This window comes from Lissotriton helveticus, chromosome 2_1 (assembly GCF_964261635.1).
Source record: "Lissotriton helveticus chromosome 2_1, aLisHel1.1, whole genome shotgun sequence".
Taxonomy (NCBI): Eukaryota; Metazoa; Chordata; class Amphibia; order Caudata; family Salamandridae; genus Lissotriton; species Lissotriton helveticus.
This window is the reverse complement of record NC_136059.1, coordinates 159,872,784-159,897,310: the sequence shown is the minus strand read 5'-3', so window position 1 is coordinate 159,897,310 and position 24,527 is coordinate 159,872,784. Positions and strand designations below refer to the sequence as shown.

Here is a 24,527-nt window from a genome sequence, read left to right as displayed (position 1 = left end):
AGCCAAACCTGTGCCTAGACTGGACACAGATTTCTGAAGCAAGTGCATTAACTACCAGAGATATCTTACTGAAACTATAACCTGGGAGTTGCTGGGTACGGAGAGACCTGTGCAAAAACTGCTTTAGGCAGTAAGATATTTTGAAATACAGATTGTTTGTGACCAATAAAGTAACCCAGAACAGATTACTATGACATTTGTGGTTATTTGCAATTCCTTTGAGTCAAAGTTTTTAAAAAGTAAATGTATATGTTGACTGTCAGATTTCACTCCTCATGGCTCAACTCCAACTGTGATTCTGTAGCCACCAATTTATGGGATCATCGTATCACCACAGTCTGAAACTGATGTCCCCGTAGCACGATCCTGGCTTGGAGCTCCAACGACTTAGTTCTAGGTTCGCATATCTGATGTGTCTGCGCATCTGAGCAAGTTCCCGCTACAAGGCGATACCCAAAGGGAACGGGCAGATGGATGCTCAGTAGTTCAGGAAGGCATTCCTCTTCCACCAAAGAGAAACTAAAGACAGAATAATTTCTAAACACCCAAGGCTACCAACATTCTCCAGGAGCTAACAGAATAGAAAAGAAGGTCCCATCTGAAACGAAGTCTTAAAGAACAGATTAACAAGACCGTTGTTTAAACTCCCCCAGTTCCTCAGACATTTATTGGTCAAAGTGATAGTCTATTAATCTGACAAGTACAAGAATGCTGATGCTGCCGAGCTCTGTGGGCCCCTCCCGCCCTTGACCCATCCATCAGGCCGTCTTTGGCTGTTCAAGGAGGCTCCCAGATGGGCGGTGACCCGCCCCGACCCTCTGGAAGCCGACAGATGTGATGGGTGGCTGGGTGCCAGGCACCCCATGGGCTGCACTTTCACTCCCAGCTCAGCGCACAGTGCATTAGTGGGATTAAAACCCGGAAAAGGCCCAGCCAGAGAGGAAAAGAGTCAGAGACAGACCTCTGACGTTGGCTCATGCGTTCCAGCACATGAGGTTCTTGCCTCCTAGCGCCACTCCCCGTCTTTATTCTGACTTTGCCCCTACGCCCTCCATATCTGCTCTCGCCATTTTCACCTACCACTCTCGTTAAAAATACTGCAAACATGTTTTTATACTCTGCACAATACAATGGGTTTGTGTTTCTTAACATCGTAAGTAGCGGCTGTTACTATCACCAAAGCGAATGCCACTCTGCATCGAACTCGGAAAGATGAAATGAGGAGTTGGCGGTGGTTTGACCCCTGTGACCTGCTGGTCACTCTGGACTTCAACAGAGAATCCTTAAAATAAGGAGAAGCGAGACGCTCCGTAGTTTTTCCGGATAAACAGAGTAGTTGAAAGTCAATCAAATGCAATCTTCTGTTCGTTTGTTTAGCACTTATGTCACAAGATGTTAAAACATCTATGTAGCGTGACTCCAATGTAAGCATGTTCGCAGATTCCAAAGCACATGTGCTACAATACCTTCAAGGGCTCATGTTGTAGGACTCCGCAAGGTGGATATCATGAGGCTTCAACACGCCCACCTAGCAAATTCTATACCATCTTGTTTGTGATTGTGACGCCAGATGATGTGTGCCATACTAAATGCTAAATAACCCTATCAGCAGAGCAGTGTACTACTTGACTTCTAAGTGCTGATGTCACAAAGTCTCCAAGCACTTCTATACTACTTTATATAGTGCTTACAGCGTTTGTGCGGGGCCTGGAAAGACCAAATAAGATGTTGATCAATTCAAAAGGCAAAAGTAAGGAGAACAACAAGCATTGGCCGCGCGGCAGTAGGGGGAGGGGGCATGGGCGAATTCCTTTCGGGAGCATGCGACCATATGGCGCCACGCGCTCCCGAAAGGAAATCGCCAAGATGTGCAAGCGTGCACTTCTTTGCTGAAAAAGCTCCGCCAATGGCATTAGGTCCCCTCCTATGCAACGCATGTGCGTTGCGTAGGACGAGACCTAAAAAGGAAGACAAGTCCTTTCTAATGAGCAAATTCCTCCCTTAATCCTCAGCAGCCCGTTCATACCATTGTTCTACAAGTTCCAACAGACAATCACTCGACCTACTCTATCCTGAGGAGGCGTTCATCCGTTATCAGATTCCTGGATGGAGCTCTACATTACTTTTGAGGACAGCTACATCAAATGTCACCATTGTGAATACTCAGGACAAGTACGAGTGTATTATAAGTTAGTAACCTATTTTCTTTCTAACTGTATTATTAAATGTACAAATGTTTCCTCGTTTAGAATTCATTGAGATGCCTTGCAGCTGTTTATAGGTCTCAATTTTACTGTTTTAAATTACAATTTTATAGAAATGTGAAGCGCTCTAATACCCAACTCTAGGTCTTGTTCTCGCTACACAAAACACTGAATAAATAAATGTTGCCAGAGGGATCCTGCGTTCCACTTCACAATGGCCACAATGTGTTACTATGTCCACCAATGGTTGCATTGGCTTTCAGTTCAGCATGTTGTGGTGTTTTACAGCACTCTTCTTTCAACACACTACCTTGAACACAATAGACAGGCTTGCAGGAGTGCGTGGTGCCCATAGCCTTACTTATCTCTGCCTGCAACCTGAAAACATGGACTCACTTCCTCCTTCCTGGATCAGTTTCTGGGCACCTATGGGTGGATGGGAGTCGTCAGCTGTTTTAGCTAAAGTCGGTTAGGTGCACGGGGACAGAAGGGCATGGCGGGCCCTTACTTTTAAAATTTTAACATAGTCCATTCCCCTACTTCTATATTTTAAAAATGCGTCCCAGGATGGCAGGAATGGTACGAATGTATAAAGTACTGCGTGATTGTCCAGCCCTGTGTGATGCAGATTGGGGAAAGTCTCTGAAGTCGCCACGACTTTCTCCCCCTTCCCGTCTGTATCTGGGCCCAGGAGCATGCCCGACAATACTGTAGAAGTGTTCACTGTAGGAGCAATCAATCAGCAGTGAAAACGGCTTCCTTTGATGGCCCGGCTGCAGCAGTGATTTACACCTCATTTAGTGAGGCGGCCCGCTGCCTGCCCCCACTGTCACCAATACAATGGTCACATCAGGATGCATTTACGACACCACCCTTGACCTCAACTGCCCTTTCTTTTGGGGCTCACTCAGTCTGACGACACCACAAAGAATTCCTGGCAGACTGTGCGCAAACCTTGGCGCTTATAAAAATAAGTATTTACAATGCAATTGGTCTCGTATTTGCGAAATGTTACGGTAATGGTATTGTTAATGACAATGCCTTTTATTTATCTGTTTTTCAAAACCAACACAGATAAAAAGTTTGTCATTTACAATGCCAATAGCTCAAAGTCTCGCAAATGCGAGACATATTCCACTGTAAATGCTTGTCCATGTTTGTGAAAAGCAAACTTTGACAATCTTGTATACTGAGCGCTGTTTAGTAAATTTGCAGTTAAAAAAGCACATACAAACAAAATCACAGTATACACGTAAAAACAGCAAAGCAAGAACTTACAATGTACAGAGAACACAGAGGGGTTTCCATACAATTTATTATGATGTCTGTCCAACAGCACCGACTTTTATAAACATATTCATGAAGCAATGTACAAAATCTGCCCTGACACGTGATCAGCGGTTATTGAACTGAACTGCACTTCTATTAATTACACATAGTTTCACTGGACCCGGTTAGAAGCATTAGGCAATGCAGTCATTAACAGCAAAGAAAAAGGTTTAAAAGGTGACAAAAACAAAAACCCAAGAGTAATGAATGTTGTCTAGCTGGATTTTGGCATAGGCTGGAAACAAAATGGAGAACATCTAAGTTCACTGCAGCTACGTCTTAGAATTGGCATCTATTAGTGTATATTGATTTAAACTAGTATTTAACCGGTGCAAATCCCCTTCTTAATTACATACATTCTTTATTTTATACATTCTGTATTTATCATATGTGCAATAATACACAATAAACAACTGATAGGATGCAAATGGATCCAGTTGCAACCACTTCATACCAGTTCAAGTATAGCCATTTATAATTGTTCAAGTAGAATATTCACCACAGTCAGACACCTGACCACAAACTAACAATTTAAAGGTTTACAAAGGTTGTTTTTAAACAAGTTCTGACGATTCACAAAACTACTGTATGAAATAATAATGTATTTGTTTACCGTGGTGAACACTCTGGCATTCCATACCCCTCCTGCCCCAGGAAACCCACACAAAGTAGTGAGCCATCAGCCACACATAGTGTGAATTACAAGTGTCTTTCAAGCCTGGCCTACAAAGCAACTCAGTCATTCCCTTCTACCTCCCCCAACGGGTAGTGGCTTTGAACCCCCTATTCGTTCCATGAGATCAGCTAATCATCATCCTCTCATTGCGAGAAGCTCTGTCTTGCCCTCCAATGTGCTCCCTCAAAGTTCTAACTCTTTTGACTACTCTGAACTCTTCCATGGAAATAAATGTCTTCCAAATCACATCAGGGGCACACTCTTCCTTACGTAATTCAATAAATAAATAACTTGGAACAAGGTTCCCCTATATCTTAGAGGTATGTCGAGCCTTATGGCCTTTCAAATAGCTTTAAAAACCTGTCTGTTTACTGATTAGCATGACACTGGTTCGATCCTCAAGTAAGATTTCACATAGCACCAGGACACCTACGGGTAACAGTAGCGCTCAACAAATGTAATAATAATGATAATAATAACTCACCTCATTCAAGCGAGGCCATACTCGACCTTCAACCTCCCACCACTAGCCTAGTCCTAAAATGTAAGTATCTATATATAGTATATAACAGTAAGGGCATTATCATTATTAGTATACATGGATGTGCAATGCTGCAACGCTTCAAAACAATTTTTTTTACTACTGGCAGCTACGCAAATAACTATCCTTAGCTTTAAAACTAAATAAAGTGAAAGCGCAATACAAAAATAAACACGCGGCCAGCATTGCTAAAGCCGGCTGGGGGAGCGCAAAACAACGACTGGCTTCAAAGCTGGCATCCCACAAGTGTATTTAAAGTAATCAGCAGGCATTATTAAAGCGAAAGTGCACATGGCGAGCTGCTGCAAATACAAACAGGAAGGGTGCAGTTTCTATGCGCTCTGACGTGCCTGCTTCAGCAAGACTGGAATTAAGTAAGTAGTGCATCCAACCTCTTAATGAAAGGTAGGGAGCAGGGACACATGTAAGAGGGGCAGTCCTGATGGGAGGTAACAACAGGAGACAGGGAGGGACTAATAAGCCTATTAACAAACCAAAGCCCAACATTTACAAAGGACAGTCACAAAAGCCAATACAAAATTGGGGTGGGGGTGGGGGGTGGATGCAGCTTCAAATCTATACCTCAATACAGCATGTCTCGGAGAGACAGCGCAAGCGATGCCTAAGCAAAACCTAAAAATAACTGTAGAAAACATTTAATGTCTTATCAGCTGTTTTCCTTATTTTATTTTATAAAATGGGTAATGCTGCCATGTCTGTGTTCAGGGATGCGGTCTTCTAAAAAATACTATTTACCTTTTTTAAGGATATGAAATAAAAAGCTGCCCTAGGTGTCTAGTTCTGTGACACCCGACCACCAAAGCCACTTGTGTACCCCATCCAAGGTGGGACTGTGAAAACAAATAGGCCCAGGCACCAAGGCAGGACTGGCATAATGGGCATCGGGTGGGAGGCAGAAGGCTGGAGGGTTGAGAGACTGGTTTTGTTACTGGGGGCTGAAAAACCGGCCCTCAGTAACAAAACCAGCAGGACTGTCCAGCAGAATGTCTCACTTCTCACTCTCAAAAATTAAGTCACATCCAAGTGTTTATAACTGGGCACAATTGGGTTGTAGCTGAAGGCAGTGCAAGTTTATCTCAGTGGGGCAAAAGGCATTCGGGGGGACTGGGCGGGGGGAGATGTAGCACTATGGCCAGAGCTACCAAATTTGAAAGTGGGAAACCAGGATCAGGCTTCATGACCTGACCAGTCTCCTGAGGGAGCACATTCCCCTACTAGACCATAGAAGGCCTGGTCTCTTCGCACTAGCAGGTGGACCCTACCGGTGGTCAGGGCGGGTTAACTGTGAAGCCCTGTCCACCAAAATCCATGCTGAAGTTCACCTCCACTTTTGCAGGCAGGCCTGCGAAGCAGCACACCCTAGATAAGCAGAGGCTTTGTCACTGAGGTCACAGGACCCTTGAGGCCAGTCCGCCTCACCCATTGGTACCTCCATTGGCTTTGTTCCAGCAGTAGTAGTGCAACTCACCAGGGATCGACAATGCAGGATTTGCACGCACACCAAACTAAGGGACCTATTTACGAGAACCTTGCATCATGTTTGCAACACGGAACGTGATAAATGCACAACGCAAATCTCCAAGTCATATTTATGAAGCGACTCATAGCCACTTTGCATAGCTTTGAATAGTTTCATAAATATGGAGTAATGCGACACAGCACAAATCGCCGCTTTGCCTTCCTCTGCACAAGGCACACTTTGTGGTGGGTGTTCCCATGCACCTTCCATGGTTTTTGATGCATTCTTAGATTTACAAGGACTTGTAACCCTGGGAATGTATGGAAATCTTACGCCTCCCCAAGGGAGGCACAACCAGGAGAAATATCTTTATTTCTCCCTGTTTTTTCTCTTTCTATATATGCAGCACAGCCTCTCAGCGTTGTTTTTGTTCAGGAAGGTGCCCCTTTCTGCACAAAAGCAATCCTGCATGCAACAGGGTGCCTGCACTGGCGCTAGGCTGACGAAACAGTGCCAGTGCAGGGGGAAAAGACAGAAAGGGACCGTATTGGATAAATACGGTGCAATCCTGCCCTTTCCCTGTGACGTAGGGCAGCACAGCAAAAAAACGTGCTGCTCTGCCCTGCGCCACTGTTCCCGTATATATGCCTCTAAATTTGCCAACTTCACGGTCTCTCTGCTTCTTGCACAGGCACTTTTAACATGTGCTGCCTGCTTCGGGGCCACTGCAATTATGCAGCAATAGAGTACAAAATTATGTTGCAGTGTTGACTTAATTATGCAGCAAAGAAAGGCTGCAGCGTAATGTGTGGTACATTTTTGGATTCTTTATTATTTTGACTTTTTTTACACATACTAACAGTCTCTGCAAAACTTTTGCCTCATTAATACCAGTTTAACATACAAGTGCAGCAGTGACAACGGTGACCAGTCAACCTTTGTAAAGGGCCTTCTACTTGACAGCAACACAAGTCACGTGTTTTGATCCGTTTGAGCTACAAACAATTTTTTACTTAGAACCATCAGATCATGCAACGTATGATGTAATATGTGGCAAATATGGCAGAGCTATAATTATGTGTAAAACATTTGCAAACTTCCTGATGCAGTCTCTGTTGGGTGGTATTTCTAGACACCTTCAGTGCTTGTGGAGAGACAAAGGATGAAGTTGTCTAATAGTAATTGCAGAGAATATTAGTCTGAAGGGGAGAAAATAACTGATTGAGATAATCAAGGTCCACTACCTATTTTTAACTCTACCACTCTTTGAGTCTCATAATGTCAGAATTGATACATTTGCAAATCTCATTGCGAACTAACTTGAGTAGTCATTTCACAAACTACTGATATAATAATTGTTTCTCATTCATCTGATATTGCTAAAAGAATCTGCAAAACCAACATGTCTGGGTTGTTTTAGGTGTATATATTCATTTTTGAGTGCTATTTCTAGATACAACAACATGAAACCAGGAGACAACTAAAGCTGGCTTCATGACATGTTGTTGGAAGCACATAAAAAAAATGTCGGACTATAATTTTGCATTGACCGAGGGGCACAGAATGATTTAATCAACAGTGCTCCATAGCTGCCAAGGTTTCATATTGCTATGTGTGACATTTTAATAATGTTAGTGGAATTAGGAGTGACATTTCAGTGACTATAAGCGACACTTTCTCGCGAGCAATATCAAGCAATGAAGGAAGATGAGTGAAACATAAATATCATAAATTACACCTATATGAGCAACGAAAAACACTTTCAACTGCTGCAAAGCACCAGAAAATGGAAAGGTACTAACCTAGTGCCTTTCTAATCTGATCGTACTGCGACTGTTAGGGGGAGGGCAAGCCTCAGGCTGGCTATGGCACATGATAGCCTAGGTCACAGCCTGGCCGTAGCGTCCAGCCGGCTGAACAATTTTTCATAAAGACAGTGAAAGCCTCCTGATACTCCGCCCACAGTTCCCCTACTTTTTTTTCCCCACTTCGACCACTGGTTAGGTGTCATTTGTGGACTGCCACTGGGTTGGTTTCTAGGAATAATTGCGGTGTTTCTCTCTTAGAGATGTGTGATTCCTCAGCCCAGCGCTTCCAGTGAGCTAGTTTTAGTTGTATTGCATTTTAATCTCTTGACACTATACTACGGCAGAGGCCCCTTCTGTGGAGCACGCGCTCTCTCTTGGCGCGAGCAGAGTGCAGATACGCACTTACGGAAATGACGTGGAAGGTGCTGGTATCTCCTCACTTCCGCTCTGTGTGGGCGCCGAGGGCAGCTTCGGAGAAGCTTCTTCTCGTGATGTGAGGGGAGAGGGATTCAGGATAAACTAGGGCAGCGGCGTCCCTCCCACACACAGAGCATTTCTGACATTCGTCGTGTGCAGATAATTATATGTAAATCTCTTGCAGGCAGGGAGAAGCCTCTTATCGGGACGCGCTCTCCAAACTTGGCCTAAATTTAGAGGCGCGCGGTGCCTCCTGCGGATTGGGCCATTGTGCGGCTGTCAGGGCGGCAAGCGCTGCGTGGCGAGCTTGCAATTCTGTTTCCGGTGCTCGGCGCTGGGTGTCAGGACGGTGTCCCCCTCAGGCGGTTTCCACGCACGAATCAGGAGCCGCAGCTTTAACCCTCGCAGGATTAGCGCCTTCAGCCGAGAGCGGCTAATACTTACTAATGGCTCACACGATTTGACTTTCCATAGTTTCCAAAAATGGCTGTATCCTAACGCCGCACAACTTGCAGTTTGTTGAATCCTAACTAGGTACTTACGAGCTGCGATGGGAATGTTTTTTAAGAATACACAAAGGCAACTAAAGCCAGCATGTGACTGTTTGCCGTTCATTTATGCCAGCAGTACTCTTTCTTCGTGTTGTCTCCTTATCTCCTTTTCAGCAGCAAGATTTCCTAGTAGTTCAGGTTTCATGGACCGCTAGTCTTTTCTTCTTTCTTCCAAAGGCGTGAGATGCTTGATTTCAACACACCATGACAATGTTCATTCAGATGTCCACGGTTTACAAATTCTTTCGCCACATATTTTGCTGCAGTACATGGATTTTTGGCCACGGCACCCACACACCGACTACATGGTTCAAAGTAGCCTTTTAAGTAATTACAAATATATCTTTCCCACATTGTTACAAGTTCTAAAGCAATTTCCTGAATATATTTTTGTACCACCTCAAATGTGTACTCTGTTATTCCAGACTGCATTGGGTTATTGCAGGTAAATGAGGCTTCATAACCACAGAACAACTGAGAAGTCCAGCCTTGTCTATAGGAAGGGAGACCTCGGTAAAATGTATAAAATATATCTCTAATGTTGTTCTGCTATGAAGCATTATCCTGATTGCTGACACAAGAATCTGGTCTAGTAGAGAGACAGGTTTTTCTTTTTCTGCGTGCATACTAACTACTACACGTTTGCAGGGTAGGATTGGGATCACAATTTGGCCCGGGAACTGACAAAAAAAGTGGCCCACATTTGCGGGGCGCGGTCAACATTTGCGGGGCGCGGTCAACATTTGCCGGGCGCGGTCAACATTTGCGGGGCGTGGCCCACATTTACGGGGCGTGGCCCACATTTACGTGCATGGCCCACATTCGCGGCCATGCCCTTTCATGAAACACACAAGGAATGTAAGTGGGAGGATATTGTTCTTGGGAAGGACACAGGGCCAAGGTGACAATGTCCTACAAGCTAAGCACCTGAAAATCAGACAGGCCCCTTTCTATTACCAAATTATTCCCAGCCCTCCAGTGCAGGAACATTTGAAAACAGTGAGGCCCCTTTCTCTTAGAAAATGATTTCCCAGCCCTCCAGCGCAGGAGCACCTGAAAACAGCGAGGCCCCTTTCTCTTAAAAAATTATTCCCCAGCCCTCCAGCACATGAGCATCTGAAAACAGCAAGGCCCCTTTCTATAAAAAATGTTATTCCCCAGCCCTCCCGCGCAGAAGCACCTGAAAACAGCGTGGCCCCTTTCTCTTACTTAAAAAACTATTCCCCAGCCCCTCCAGCACATGAGCACCTGAAAACAGCAAGGCCCCTTTCTCTTAAAAAAAATATTCCCAGCCCTCGCAGGAGCATCTGAAAACAGCAAAGCCTTTTTCGATTAAAATGTTATTCCCCAGAGCAGAAGCGACTGAAAACAGCGAGGCCCCTTTCTATTAAAAAATTATTCCCCAGCCGTCCAGCACAGGAGCACCAGAAAACAGCAAGGCCCCATTCTCTTAAAAAATTATTCCCCAGCCCTCCAGCACAGGAGCACCTGAAAACAGCGAGTGACCTTTCTATTAAAATGTTATTCCCCAGCCCTCCAGCGTAGAAGCGACTGAAAACAGCGAGGGCCCTTTCTCTTAAAAAATTATTCCCCAGCCGTCCAGCACAGGAGCACCTGAAAACAGCAAGGCCCCTTTCTCTTAAAAAATTATTCCCCAGCCCTCCAGCACAGGAGCACCTGAAAACAGCAAAGCCCCTTTCTATTAAAATGTTATTCCCCAGCCCTCCAGCGCAGAAGCGACTGAAAACAGCGAGGCCCCTTTCTCTTAAAAAATTATTCCCCAGCCGTCCAGCACAGGAGCACGTGAAAACAGCAAGGCCCCTTTCTCTTAAAAAATTATTCCCTCGCAGGAGCATCTGAAAACAGCAAAGCCCCTTTCTATTAAAATGTTATTCCCTAGCCCTCCAGCGCAGAAGCACCTGAAAACAGCAAGGCCCCAGCTATTTGTAAATTACTCAGCCCTCCCCAGCCCTTCACTGCCTCAGGGCAATGGGTGAAAATTGCAAAAAACACAGTTGATGGACAGAATGTAGAACAATGTCATACATTCACCCCAGTACAAGGATCTGGGCCTAAATCCATCGTTTTTTTGCACTCCACACCACCCTGGGTTAGACACTGGCTATATGCAAATCAGCTCTCACCCTGTGCCTCATGGGAACAGTCCAGTCCGAACTACCAAGCTTGACTCCAGTGGTGTGGAGAGCCTGGGACTCACGTCTGAGCATCCCCAGTACATTCTGTCCATCAACTGTGTTTTTTGCAATTTTCACCCCGAGTGGGCTGGGGATGCTCAGACGTGAGTCCCAGGCTCTCCACACCACTGGAGTCAAGCTATCCAGGCTGAATGAAGGCTGATAGCCAGAAACCGGTCCTTGGATGCTTGATTCCGGTCTGGGAAAGACATGGCTTGGTAGTTCGGACTGGACTGTTCCCATGAGGCACAGGGTCAGAGCTGATTTGCATATAGCCAGTGTCTAACCCAGGGTGGTGTGGAGTGCAAAAAACGATGGATTTAGGCCAAGATCCTTGTACTGGGGTGAATGTATGACATTGTTCTACATTCTGTCCATCAACTGTGTTTTTTGCAATTTTCACCCCGAGTGGGCTGGGGATGCTCAGACGTGAGTCCCGGGCTCTCCACACCACTGGAGTCAAGCTATCCAGGCTGAATGAAGGCTGATAGCCAGAAACCGGTCCTTGGATGCTTGATTCCGGTCTGGGAAAGACATGGCTTGGTAGTTCGGACTGGACTGTTCCCATGAGGCACAGGGTCAGAGCTGATTTGCATATAGCCAGTGTCTAACCCAGGGTGGTGTGGAGTGCAAAAAAACGATGGATTTAGGCCCAGATCCTTGTACTGGGGTGAATGTATGACATTGTTCTACATTCTGTCCATCAACTGTGTTTTTTGCAATTTTCACCCCGAGTGGGCTGGGGATGCTCAGACGTGAGTCTCAGGCTCTCCACACCACTGGAGTCAAGCTATCCAGGCTGAATGAAGGCTGATAGCCAGAAACCGGTCCTTGGATGCTTGATTCCGGTCTGGGAAAGACATGGCTTGGTAGTTCGGACTGGACTGATCCCATGAGGCACAGGGTCAGAGCTGATTTGCATATAGACAGTGTCTAACCCAGGGTGGTGTGGAGTGCAAAAAAACGATGGATTTAGGCCCAGATCCTTGTACTGGGGTGAATGTATGACATTGTTCTACATTCTGTCCATCAACTGTGTTTTTTGCAATTTTCAGGGCAATGGGTGGCAGAAGAGGGGCTAAAGCAAAAACATAGCTTCTTGGCCATCCATGTGGGGAGGGGGCTAATGTGAAGATGGTGCAGTTCCCCACATCACCTGGCCCCCAAAGTGAGACCCATTCTTCCTCCCCACTATGCGCTGAATGAAGGGCTGTGGGTGAGGTGTTAAAGCAAACACTGTTTATGGGATGCTGGGCCCCAGGTGAAAATGGCTCACAGGCCTGAGCAACACCTGGCCCCCTGGGAGGCTGAATCTGGCACACAATCACCCCTCCCCAGCCCACAATCAGTGTGATTGCTTGGCAGGGCAGGGGGTCAAGGAGAGGCCACAGCTGATCATCACTGAACTGGCACAGTTATAACTAGATGATATCCCCTCTCCCCCTACTCAGAGGGGAGCTTACAAATATAGCTATAGGCTAACTAGATGCTCTCCCCCATCGGTTTGGTCTCCCCCTACGGGCCTTATGGGAAGGGGGAGATCATCCCGATGGGGAGATTAAAACGACGGAACACCGAGCAAAGCTGTTTTCCTCTCCCTGTCAGTGCTCTCTGTGGACTGGTAAAGGGGGAAAAACCGGCCCACAGAGTGCACTGAGACACCGGCCCATGCCCGAGTGCCCGCAGTGCCAATCCGCCCCTGCACGTTTGGTTGAGCTGAGGAAGCCATAGTGGAGGAGCGAGTAGTTTTCAGGGATCTTGGGCCTGATGAAAGACACAGACCCTGGCTGAGGTTCACGTTTGGTGACTGACTGGTTGACCCCCAAGTATAAACAAAAAAATGATTCCACCCTCATTATCCCATAAATGTTTTAACCTTCCTGCAGCAGACATAAACAATTTTTGACTTTCATTGGGTAATTTTATTACCATTTTGATTCCACTTTTACTCTCTTGACTGCAATAATTGCACATATAGGGTGAGAGCTCCATTTCGTGGCTCTCCCTATAAGAGCTCTTAAATCGAAATCCACCCAGGCATTGCAAAATGTACAGCTAGATGCGGAGCAGACCAGAGGATGAAGCATGGCATTTTCATGGGTCTTGAGTCCCAAGAAGAGGAAGGTCGGATGAGATCATCCCATCAAACCCTAAGTAAGGCCCCTGTTTATATTCTCCTTTTCTTCAGACCTGTCAGATTTATTGTATATTATAGTATATTCAGGAAGTGTGTATGTGTGTGTGTATATATACCCCTTCTCTTGTCTTCATGGCGACAAATGTAGTAGACAAGAGAAAACAAAGAGACAAGTTTAAAGAGCAAAGGAGCGACTTGAGCAGCCTACATAAAAGAACTTCGACTCGTGTGATGCCGTGGTCCACAGTAGCATAGCTGTCTATCCTCCGGTTCCATATGCTGTTGCTGCCCCATATACCACAGTTGTCACTCACTCTAACCCTGACTAGAGGAAGTAGTCCCATCTTCCTCTGTCACTGGCAGCCGCTCTCAGCCCCAATCATAGTGCGTTTTAAAAATTGAACTGTGGATGAGCATTCGGTTTCTTTGCCAACTGAGATGTGTTCTTGTAAAACAAGTTAAGCAGGACTCTGAGAAAGTAACATTATGAATACGAATTTGTGTATCCTGCCCATTAACGTTTTGTAGTAAAGCTAGAGATGGAAAATGGTTTTGTTGTGGAAACAAGCTGAAAAGATTCTCATGCTTGATTTGCAAGTTGTTTCCCGAGTTTCCATCATTATGTGACTGATCCACTGTATGGGTTTGAATAATCAGGCTAACATAGCTCCCAATGGCTGGAGTAATGGGTCCCAGTGTTGCTGGTCTGGAGACAAAGGCACATTTAGATGATTCCATGACTTTAAAAAAACAGTGGTTATGTTGTCATGATTACGTCTCGTACTGTCCTGGTCTGTTTAAGTGACCGGCACAGCAAGTATTGTGTGTTTTTCACAGTCCCTTTGGATGATTCTCCTTATAGCACAAACCCACAACCATTGTTGTGGGACCAGTGTACTTTATTTGATCTTTTAACAGTGGATGGTAGAGGGATTAAAGATAATCTCAATGTAGGCTATACTTTTGAAGGGAAGGGGTGGTGGTTCCGATTTCTCAGTGTTTGGGGAAAGGTCAATAAAAATCACAAATGGAAGAACAATTGATGCTGAGGATGCAAGTTCTAATGAATGTGTAAGACATGAAAGAGATGGTGCACACTCCTTCAACAAGTAGGCAGTACCAAAACCAGAAGATGAGGAGGAAATATCTGGTAAACAATTGCAAACCCCAGCAGCTTTTATTAATCTTAGAATTGTTTTTGAGCAACAGTTATAGCACCAGAAAATAAAGAAATCGTGGAAAGCCATGCTAAAGACTGCATTTTTTTTATAACACCTTACACAGATCTTGTTCTTAAGAAATTGGTTTCTATCTACTGGCCAATGAAAGATCTAAAGACAGGCTGTGTTAAAACCGAGAGATTTATTTATTTGTCGAAACTTTTTATTAGCGTTTTATGCATGACATACAAAATGAGCATATCCACATTACACCAAGAAAAACATGGGTAGAATCATTATCAGGACGCAGTACAATAGATACAGAAACCTACACAATGCTGTATGTGAATGTTCAATAAGTATATGTGAGGGGCTCCGGGGGAATGGTAACCGGAATGGAGGTCCTCTGCCGATCTCCATTCTATCCTTGCCAGGGCTAGGTGAACCCTGCTCCATGCTCAGTCTTGTATGCAATTAGTTTCCCATCCTTAAAACATACAGGTCTATTACTGTCTATACACATTTAAACTCCTTCTTGGCATATCACCTGGCCATGAGTCTTTTGCTCACACTACTAACCTTCACTCTTATTTTGTGAGTCGGAGTCCCAGTAAATAGCTCTCATACGCTGAGATTTAGCTTCTTTGGGTTTAACCTTGATCTTTAGCTTGAATGGCATCTCTCGCCCATTAACCCACATTCGGTTTTGCTCTATTTTGTTCCAGCCTCGAAGATGTGTGGCAGGAGTCACTTCGTGTTATCGTATTTCACATTCAAATCAATGTAATGTGTTTTAAAAAGTCATGTTCCTTTCAGATTACTTAGATCGTCGATACTTATTTCCAAATTCTGCCCCCAGATACTACACTACTCAGTTGGAGGATACTCTGCAGCTGTGGCACAAACCACATATTGAAATTCTCTTAATTTATCTCTTTGCTCTAAACCCAATAGAGCTAGTTACTCTAAGAACCTGAAAACGTGGCTGTTTGCAAAAAGCTGGCCCGTCATCTTCCTATACATTACTGCTGTTTCCCTGCTTTGGCTTACTTGTTATCTTAGCTCCTCAAAGCTCTGTCTTGAGCATAAGTTGTACTTTATAAATCCTATTTCAAAATCAAACGTCACATCTCGCTGTGTTAATGTTACAAAAAAAACTCTATTGGGTACAAAATGCACATTCCTTGTAGGCACGATTATAACAGAGCATATCCCTCCGGCTACACTCCAGGCGGGTCACGATCCTTATCCGGAAACCCTTCCAGCTAGTAGTAAATGAGGTGTACACAGATGACTTGGGTAGGTATATCATGGTGACCGGGCTCCTGCATGGACACTTAAAAGTGTATATATCCCTCCCCCTGCACTGTTGCAATCAGCACTACACTCATTAATATAACTGTCGGCAGAGTCACCACCATGGAGGATAATCATTTGGGGAGACTTGAACACCATAATGGTTGAAAAACACAACACAATCAAAATGCCTACTACACCCAGATCCATGCGCCGCCCCATACGGATGGATACTCTTTAACTTGCTGACATTTTGCGCAGACAATTCATTTACTGCTCACCCCCTCTTGGCTCATCATGGCGTATACATCATTCGTTTGTCTCTGCTATGGAGATCCATGAGGTTACACAAACTCATATCCTCCCCTAGGGGCTTATCAGACCACTCGCCCATAGAGCTGACAGTGCACCATAATGATGATGGAGTGAAAGTGGTATATCCCCTAAACACAGGGTGGCTCACTGACTGTACCTTGCTGACCAACTTAGAGACAGAATCCCTGAATACTTTTAATTAAATGAACACAATGTTTCGTTCCGGACCACACTCTGCGAAGCCTTTAAAGCTTTTACAAGGGGTTGAGGGATGCCTTACATTAAGGGTAAAGCAAAGGACAGGCAAGGTGAGGTGGTCCACCTTGAAGATAACATTTCTGATCTTGAACAGAAAGTGAAGGTTGCCTATAACGTTGACACCCTCTAATCTCTGGACTTAGCTAGGGCCACTCAAACAAAAAACTACAATTCAGATGGAGACTAACTGCAGATTTTTCACCTTGTGAATACTAACCCTGGCGCTAAACTGGATGTGGAAACTTTTCAGCAGTACCTCTGCTTCCCGGTATGTGGCATTGGGAAGCTACACACAGACGCTGTTCTGCTCCAGAAGGGGCAATCAGAGCCTCATGTAAGCAGCAGCTCTGCCTGCTGACATCATTTCCTTTCTGTTCTTGCCTGCAGATGCGGATCTGGAGCTTCTCCATGGCCTTTCACCATAGTTTGTCTCTTATCCAGTGTACAACGGAATATGTCACCCGTAAACCGACAGCGTTCAAGCCATGCAAAGACTGCTGCAGACATATGTCTGTGACCGATTCACATAAAGTCTGTTTGTGGTGTCTGGGTTTGAGCCACAGCTTCAAGGCCTGTAGCAACTACACCCAGATGAATCTCAAGGCTGTTCGGGAATGTAAGGCCAAACTGTACATCAACAGCAAAAAAAGACTGCACCGTGACCGGTAAAAGTCTAAAGTCAGAGCACGTTCTCACGGCAGGTCCTCGTTGCATTCAAAGTCTTTGGATAAGTTGTAGAAAAACATAAAATAAAAAAAGAAATGGCAATGTCCTGCCACCCTCGAACTATAAAGAGGTCAATGTGCCCCGGTCACGCTCCCCATCTTCACCAGAACAAATTCTGTCCTTCGCCCTGACTCACCCTGATTTTCCAGGTATGTCTGAGATGTTTCAGCAAGCAGAAACCTTCAGAGAGGCCATGCTGTGGACTTTTGGCACTTTACCTGCTCCCTCTGGCATGCCCTCGAGCCCCAAGGAACTGCAGGGGCATGCAGTTGGGTTACCACGGGCAAGTTCGCTTTCAGCACCGTCTGTGGCCCTTGGATCCACAACAGAGTTTGGTGCTCGCTTTGGGCCCGGCTCAACTACCTGCGCTGGCCTTTTTGACATCGATGCTGACACTATTGGTAACGGAAGAGGATGTCCTGCGCATAGTGCTCTCAGACTCCGAACTGAATCTGACATAAACTCAACCAACTTAGCACTCAGCATCAATTGGGGTGTAAACTTTACTCAGTCCATTTAATGCTGATAGCCTGCCCTTACCTCATGGTAAGGACCTGACTTCACATCAACTATTTTACACGGATACAGAGAATAATTATGAGAAAGAGAGCAATTTTGTTCCCTAGTATGTGGCGCTTCAGAATGCCAGTGGACTTGACACTTCACCTGGTACTGGTCTTGACCCAGACCCTCCAACCCCGAGGTCGTGCTATGGAGGAAAACAATTATTTTTCTATCATAATACAAAGGCAGACCACATTGATCCCAGCACCACTAGAAGCAAATAAATATTTGCCAATGTGAAGGATTTCACCTTGTGGGTATTCTGCAACCATCTGTGTCAATTCTTCAGCAACAATATTATTTACATTTACAGCAACTTCAACCCGTCACAAGACCCGACAGAACAAGAAAAACACCTCCCAATCTTATCCAGAGAACCAGTGCTAACTACATGGCCCGTTATCACTCCAGAAGAAACTGCAGGACCACCATCGGACCACAGCCCCCACCACGCCTACTGCAGAAGAGTACAACCCATCAGCACCATTCTCACTCCCATTCTGAATGCCTCTATCTCTTCTGCAACTGTCCTGGATGCTTCAAAAACAGACAACTGTCTTCCCATTGCTGAAGAAACCCTTTACGGACCTTTCAGCGCTCATCAATTGCAGATCGATCTCTCTGCTGCCATTCCCACCCACGGTCTTCAAAATCATCAACAGATCTGTACCTCTGAATACCTCAACTACCACCAACTTCTCAATACCAGTCAGTCTGGCTTCAGACCCAACCACAACATCCACGCCACAGATGACATCAACAGGGCTCTGGATGGTGGAGACACATCGGCCCCTCATGCTCCTGGACCTCTCATGCAGTGTTTGATACAGTCTCTCACCCCATCCTCATCCAACACTACATTAGAATCCAAGGACACAAACTCTGATCGATCTGCTTCTTCCTTACTGAAGCTACCTAATCACTCAGCTTGGCACAGTACACCTGTGACCTAATCTGATGAGGTTCTGCAAGAATCCTCCCTGAGCCTGACCTTTTTCAATGTGTACATAATTCCTCTAGCCAACATCAGCTGTCACAACATTCACGCCCTCTCCTACGTTGATGACACACAACTCATTCTCGTTCAGGACGTGCAGTAACCGGATCAAGTTTAAATGTAAATTGATACTTGTATAGCGCACTACTCACCCGCAAGGGTCTCAAGGCGCTTGTACAAATACCGCTGTGGAACCCATCCCGGCTTTCCCTGTGAGGTGTCCACTCCTGGGCACCCCCAAGGTAGAGGCCAGGCATCCATAGAGTTGTGGGGGCCGTTGTGGAGATTAAGCAAGCTATTGCCCAGAGTTGTAGAGTGGGACTCCATGATTGGAATAGGCACCGAGGCGAGAATTATCAGGTCCGTAGAATTGTTTTGAGCCCAAGACCCGCCGAGGCGGGGAATTGAACCCTGGTCCCGGGCTAGACCTCTGCATCAGGGTCTGCCGCTCTAACCATTGAGCCACACTTCTCCACTGTTTAATGAACGCATGAGTGAAATCATCCACTGGATGAAGATGCCCTGTCTGCAGCTGAACACTGACAAGACCAACACTGTGATCTTCTTGAAGAGACGTCACTGTGGAACTCCACATGGTTGCCTAACCAATATAGCACTGACACCCACCCTCACCATCCATGCCAAGAACCTCAGGATTGTCATTAACCGCAACCTGGACATGACTGTCCAAGCTAACTCCATCATCGTCTTTTGCTTTCATAACCAGAGGATTATGAAAAACATTTTCAAATGGCTCTCAGCACTAGGAAAACCATCACACACACCTTTATCACAAGCAAGCTGTATGATGGGAGTATCCCCTATGCCAGGATCAATAATAAACTCAATGAAATGCTGGAGACCATTCAGAAGTCAGCAGCCAGAACACTCTCAACGTCCCATGACACACTTGCATCACACCACACCTGAAGGAGCTTCACTGGCTCCCCAAACACAAAGAAGCACAATTCAGACTCCTAACCCACACTTTAAAGGCAGTACATATCACTGATCCAGCATACCTCAACAATTGTATCTGCTTTCAGAAACCTTCCTGACACCTCCATTCATCCGGGCTAAACTTGCACACATCCCACTCATAGGGAAAACCTGATCCACTTGCATCACACCACACCTGAAGGAGCTTCACTGGCTCCCCAAACACAAAGAAGCACAATTCAGACTCCTAACCCACACTTTAAAGGCACTACATATCACTGATCCAGCATACCTCAACAATTGTATCTGCTTTCAGAAACATTCCTGACACCTCCACTCATCCGGGCTAATACTTGCACACATCCCACTCATAGGGAAAACCTGATCCAGCGGTTGAGCCGTCTCCTACAGTGCTCCTAAAGCATGGAATGACTTGCTGCAACACATAAGAACCTCCACCTCACTTCTTGAAATCCATAAGAAGATGAGGAACTGGCTTTTTGAGTAGTCCCACTAGGCCCTGAGTTTGGCTGGACTCTTACCTGCTCAGCACCAGGATATCATTCCAAGCGATAAGTGTGCTCTTCAAAACTACATAACCTTGTGTAGGACGATCATCCTTTTTGCCCAGGTCACCCCCATAACCAAGCCCAGTGCCAGTGCTCTGTTGAAAAGGTACATGGTAATTGGTGGAATTACAATTGGTTCAGACAACCTACCTGTAAGACCCTAGTATATGGTAGGGCAAGTAGGCTTAGAGACCCCAGTGGACCTAATGCACTTAAGTATGCACTGTTGTGGTGTCTGGTTGCATTTTTAAGCCGGCCCTGCAGACTGGTTTTAAATTAAATCAGTGTCCAAATTAGACTTTGAAATTAAAAGTACTTCAAAAATATTAAACTACCTTTTTATTACATATACATCACCCCGAAGATCTGCCCTAGGTGCCCCACGGGTAGGGTGCCTTGTTAAGAAAATCAGGTACATCATAAAATATCTTTTATATGCTCTGGTGAGGGGAAAACCAGCCAAAATTGTTTTCACCATTGTAGTCCTGATACCTCCGTAGGCTAACATGGGAAGGCTTTATTACACTTTAATAAAGTCTAACTTTTGACAGAAGTGAGCTAGCAACATAATTTCAAAATATCAAAATAATAGTTACCATACATCCAACAACTTGCCATGGTCAGAGTTATTAAAACTATTGCAGGAAAGGAGTTTTAGAACGTACTTTGCTAAAGTTACTTAAGCAGCCCTGTAGCAGCCTCTTCTGGTTGGCCAGCCTTTGATAACCTGAGCTAACCTACTCCCTGATTAGGTGTGAAGAGGCCTGGGGCTGAAACAATACAGCCATTTGATGGGAGGAGACTTGGTTCTTGGATGCGCCAGGGACAGGAAGGGGGCTTGGAAGATACGCGGAAGGGGGCTTGGAAGATACGCTGGTCTTCGACAGGAGAAGCCCAGATGTCACAGGACCCAGGCCAGTCTCCACTTCCTTAGCCAGATAAAAAAATATATATATTTTATTGATTTTCTCAAGGCATAGCACCTGATATAATTCTTATTACATGCAGTGTATTGTTCTTCCAACATGGGTAGTATAGTGTTCCTAGGTCTAGCATATAAAATACAGTCTAAGGCGGGAAAGCCCATCCATGTGACATTTAGCAGTCTAGCTTACAATCAGTGCCATGTGGTAGGTGTGGGTTGATAGACAAGAACAGTAAACCATAACTACCAGACCCTCCCTTCCCTTCACCCGATCTGGCTCACCCCATGCTTGGACTACTCTGCCTTGAATGTGACTCAGGCTGCGTGAAATCTCCTTGTGGAGCCTTAGAAGCATATATAGAACCCCTGAACTGGTTGTGTCTCCCATGGGCACCAGGAAGCCGTCTGAGGCCACAGGCCAAGTGGGGGCATGCCCTGATGTGAGTTATAATTTTTATGGGTCAGTGAGTTTGAGGCTCTCCAGCATCATGTCCCATTCTTTGGATATCCGTGTTTTCCCTAACCCCCTGTACTCCTCTGTACGGATAGCAGCACTTTATGCTCTACTCCATCGTATCACCGATTCTTGCAAACCCTGCACCGTTGGGGCCATGGCCGATTTCCTAATCCCCAGTCAGATAGGAGCCCCTCTAATTAGATTAGGAGAGGGGCTGGAGGGCTGGAAAGGGAGTGTAAGGAAAAGTCACATCTGTGGGTTGGGTTAGCCAGACTTAAACTCCATTTTGATTTTTGCTGAGATGTGAATTCTGGGACAAATATATGCCACACTTCCCAGGCCGTTCTCATTTCAGAGGGTGGCAACTTGAATCCCCCACTGCCAGCCCAGAATAGGGAATAAATAGGTGAGAGCTGCAAGAGTACCTCCGATTCCTGACTGAAAACATCTGGAGAAGGACTGCCCTGCTAGACCCTTGGACTGCACAAGAGGGCTGAACTCAGAAGGACTGCTCCTGCTGCACAACAGAAGGAATTTGCCTGAGTTGAAAGGTAAGGAGTGTAAAGTGCTGGAAGAAGCCACCTGCAACATCCACTTCAAGGACAACTTCGGCTGACCAGCTTCCCCTGGCTTTTACTTGAATTGACTATTGCATTGTGGGAGTTGGAGTCCCAATCCCCAAGAAGCAATCCAGAGCTTGTGGACCCTTTTTTACCCTCAAGGAACCTATTGGAAGATGATCTGAAAGTTTGGGAACTTTTTGCCAACTTATGTGAAAAAACTCCTGAAGAAGACGGGCATCGACGATGAGAGTCAAGCTGGCAATGTCGTACTGTGACTTTTCCTGCCCTCGCAGGTTTGCCCTGCTGAAAGCTCCAGGGCTCCTCACTGTCCTTGACGAAGACAAAGACCTCCAGGACTCACCGAGGCATCGCGTTTTAGCAAGCCAGCATTGTCGAATTGAAATCCGGATCAAAGGACCTAATCGCTCGACTTTGAGAGAAAAAGCTCCAAAAAAGCGACTAACTCATACGGTAAAATCTCGATCATGCCCTACCGCTCATTGTATCCAACACACACTCCATCGTTTATTGCCTGAAACTTTGTCCCAGTCCAGCGCAACCAGAGAGGCGCATTTGCCACTAGAAAGAACAATGTTTTATTCAAACTTTAAAACTCATATCTCTGGTTCTCTACACTGTATTTTGGTGTCATTTTAAAGATACAAATATTCTCTATTATTTTATACTGGTGTTATATTATTATTGTGTTGTATCTTTTACTAATTTACTGTTTTGTTGATATGAAATCCTTTACGTACTTGTCTCTTAAGTTAAGCTTGACAGCTCGTCAGCCAAGCTGTCTTCGGTTGAGCAAGGATGAATTTATTGAGACTTGACTGAGCATTATTTGTGATTGTGGTGTTACTAGCTGTAGGTACCTTCCTGTGCCCCCTAATAAACCCCCTTCCAATACATAACCGTAACATAACTTAACTAAACATAACTAAATTTAAGTAAACTAAACACACAGATTTACTTGACTTGCAACTACCAACCATAAAAGTCAAAACTAATGTTCTTTCGGGTCTGGCTCCCATTAAGAACTGTTGCCTTTTAATGAGGCGCTTATTAAACACCCTTCCAGAAACTTGTGCCATACCATGTTTGGGACTGCCTGGCAATCAACAGGTTACCCGTCAACATCACTCTGCGCTTGGTGATCCTGCTTTTCTAACACAACATGCCACTCTGGAGAACCTGGGGGTCCAAACGTCCACCAGCAGGGTCAATCAAAGTTATTTTCCTACTACTCCCCTCGATCATACATCCAAGCAAAACAGGTCTTTGGAAAAACATTTTCATCCACAAGCCTTTCTCTCAGATTGGTCAACACCAGCTGTCTCTTAGGCCATTATTCCCACACCCGTAGAGATATGGCAGCTCAAGTTATATTGGCGTTCCGGTTAACCTGTGGCTGTCACTCACGCAAGCTATTCAAGACTGCCATGGTGCAGCAACATTTGTGATACACTCTGGACTGGGCATGATTGGCTGTATAAGAAGTGCCATGTTACACTCTGGACTGGCCATGACTGGCTGTATAAGAAGTGCCTTGGTCAGCAGTGTGGCTGTCCATCGCCACACCTGGCTGAGAGGCACAGGTTTTTCCAAGGACGTAGAAGCATCATTAATGGATATACCTATGACGGAATCAGTCTTTTTTGGTCATAAAGTCGACTCAGTCTTGGGCACTTTATAGAGAGCAGAGTCACAACCCGTTCCTTGGGGCTTTCGTCCCCAAAGGCAATTTGACGTGCAATTTCGACCTCTCTGTGGCTACAGTAGTCCTGTCTGCCAATGCAGGACCCTTTCCCCGCCCCATCCCCCAATTCACCAGGTGTTGAAGCCCTTTCGTAGCCGAGGTACCCAGAGACGATGAGTTCAGCAGGGGCAACCTACAGCGGAGATCCCTGTCTCCAATTGCCGCAAAACAGCTTTTGTGTGTCCTTGCCAGCACAAAGCCACCCTGTCGGAGACAGAATTCAACAATTTCTCCAAAAATGGCAGCCCATCACGATGGACAGATGGATCCTTTAGATTGTCTGTTTGGTCTACACCCTTCCTTTTTTTTTCTTCACTGCCCCAGCTTCCACCAATCTCAGGGTGGCTGACTGAGGACCGTGTGTCCTTTTTATGGCAGGAAGTGCTGGCCCTTTTGGCCAAATGGGCCATACAGGTGGTTCCCACCTCGGAAGTAGGATGTGGTTTACTTTTGCTACTTCCTTCTTTAGAAGAACAGAGGTTCATTTTCTATTAAAGAACCATGCCCTGTCAATGCCTCCCTCTGGAAGGACAAATTGAAGAAGCTAGCCCAGGTCCTGTCTTTGAACGTCTGTGGCAAGGGAGTTTAGGTGTGTGGTGCTTAAATCATGAACTGCTTGTCTTACAGAAGTTGCATTCTTACATACATCTCCCTTAAC

General features: G+C 45.5%; 1 protein-coding gene across 7 annotated transcripts in view; it reads left to right on the top strand.

The window, feature by feature from the left end:
- UNC13B (unc-13 homolog B) overlaps positions 1 to 24,527 on the top strand; it is a 3,555,093-nt gene that overhangs the window by 808,571 nt on the left and 2,721,995 nt on the right. The window contains exon 1 of one of the 7 annotated variants that reach the window (XM_078674665.1): positions 13,243 to 13,355. The exons of the other annotated variants lie outside the window; for them this stretch is intronic. The gene's annotated coding sequence lies outside the window, so the exon portion shown is untranslated. Of the gene's footprint in view, positions 1 to 13,242; positions 13,356 to 24,527 lie in introns of those variants that run through there. 7 annotated transcript variants of the gene reach the window in all.